Source organism: Penaeus monodon, chromosome 16 (assembly GCF_015228065.2).
Source record: "Penaeus monodon isolate SGIC_2016 chromosome 16, NSTDA_Pmon_1, whole genome shotgun sequence".
Lineage (NCBI taxonomy): Eukaryota > Metazoa > Arthropoda > Malacostraca > Decapoda > Penaeidae > Penaeus > Penaeus monodon.
The window spans coordinates 7,757,196-7,759,695 of NC_051401.1; positions in this window are offsets into that span (position 1 = coordinate 7,757,196).

The following is a 2,500-nucleotide window of genomic DNA, read 5'->3' on the forward strand; positions in this document are numbered from 1 at the left end:
AGGAGGAGGAGGAGGAGGAGGAAGGAGGAGGAGGAGGAGGAGAACAGAGAGGAGGAGGAGGAGAAGAGCAAGGAGAAGGAGGAGAACAGAGAGGAGGAGGAGTAAGAGGAGAAGGAGAAGGATGAGGATGAGGATGAAGAAAAGAAGAAGAAGAAGAAGAAGAAGAAGAAGAAGAAGAAGAAGAAGAAGAAGAAGAAGAAGAAGAAGAAGAAGAAGAAGAAGAAGAAGAAGAAGAACAACAACAACAACAACAACAATACGAATATGTATAAGAAAAACAACAATAAGAAGAAAAAGGAATAAAGAATAAAAGAATGAATGAGAATAAGAACAAGCACAAGAATAAAACTAAGACTAAGAATCATGATAAGAATAAAAAAAAAAATTATTATAGATATAAAATAAAATAAAATAAAATAAAATAAAATAAATAATAATAAATATAATAATATATAACATAATAATAATAATAATAATAATAATTATTATTATTATTATTATTATTATTATTATTATTATTATTATTATTATTATTATTATTATAATAACAATAATAACTACAACAATCTTATTATCATCGTTACTATAAATTTCCATCTATATATAAAAAGGGGAAATACGGCCAAACCTCTTGTTTTTCCAATTACTTTGTTGTCTGGTTCTGCTATTTTGTTTAACTAGCCATACATTAAAATTCATATAGTTGTATGTTTTCAATCAAGAAGAATAATCCAACAAAGTTCGTCTTCTCATACATAACATATTGAAATCTCTCTCCTAGAGTACAACATAAGTAATAAAGTAATAATAATCTAACAACTATGTCATGAATCTTTCAATCTTCCCACACTTGTCAATCTCAAATAATGTTGCATAAGCATCCATATTGTAACCCGTCTCACAGCAATATCCCACAAATAACAATCAACAACTGACTGCTTTTCTTGGAATTCCCTTTCATAAACCAAAAATAATATCATGGTGAACCTTCCCAAGACATGAAACACTTGAGAGAAAATAAGATAGAAATGTCACCCTGAGGACAAGTCTGAAAAATCAATACAGGAGACCCCATCCCCTCTTGATAGAACCCTTGAGAATCTACTATGAATAAAATGTTTTGCTTAACACAAGACTATGCATTATGTACATTATACAAATATAATAAAAACTAAATTTCATATTCAATAAATAAATTATGGGAATACTATATAAAAGTGATACCAAGTCCAAAACATAGACCTTAACATGAGCAATAACTGATAACAAAAAGGTATGACAAAACCAGTCAATAACAAGATAAAACAAAATCTCAAAATCTTGTAAAACAATTCAATACTGTTCGTTGATAAACGTAATTATTATACAATATGACATGCATTAGCCTATTCAAAGCGTATATATATGATATAAAATGTATTTCTTACAAAATCTAGATAATCATAATGCCACATGATCATAAAAACGATAATGATTAAAGATGAAGACACTGATCTCCATATTACTTTGGGTTAATCTTTATGGTATGAACGCACTGAGGTAGGGCAAACTGAAGGTGATATTCTTGTAGAGGACAAAAAGTTGCAGTCCTCAGTACACGAAATAATCTGCAAACACAAATGATAACTCCTCAAATAAAGGATAAATTTTGCAGAATGCACCACTTAGAGCTTAAGTCCACTCAGTGCTCCAAGTTTCAGCTTGTTATCACTCTATATACCGAGGTAAATACAATATTTCCTGGGGGGTGTTAGGGAGCAGAGCCACCCATCAACCCTCCCCTCGGGCAGTGCTCGAAGGGCACGCCCAATCACAGGAATTTAAATTGCTGAATAAAGTTTGTGATGTGGAGTTGGGGGACTATGTCTTTGGTGAGTGTGTCTGTACTGTAAAGAATCACCTTATTCTATTTATCTTATCGGAAATTAACTTTGGAAGAATTGTTGTAACATAGCACCCTGTTCAGGTTTCTTGTTCTATCTGCATTCACAAAAATATCAGAAAGGGTGAACATGAAATAAGTTAACTGAACGTAGAACATGCATAATTACAGACGGGTCACATGTACCAGCATCATAACAAACAGCTTGGTCAGAGTGCACAGAGAGGGACTTTCGCTTGATGTAGTTGACTCCCGCTCCCAGTGTCTGGCTGTTGCCATAAATCACAAAAGTTTATCATGCACAGGGATTTCTGTCACCCGGCAGTGACATATATTAAGTATATAATAACTATTTATATTACCGAACCATGAAACTCTCTGCATCTGACCACAGGAAGGTCTACACACTTCATCGCTTTTCAATGAGATCTCTAGCATACTGGAGTCTACTATCAAATTCTTCCAAAAGCAGCTGAAATTTCAACAAACTGTACTCAAACTAAATGAAGGAGAACTACTCGCTCTTGTTCTTGCTTGTTTATCTGGTTCTTCCAATTGAAACTCCTTTGATAAGGAGACTCAGTACAAACTCATTTGCAAGTTTATTTGAAACATTTA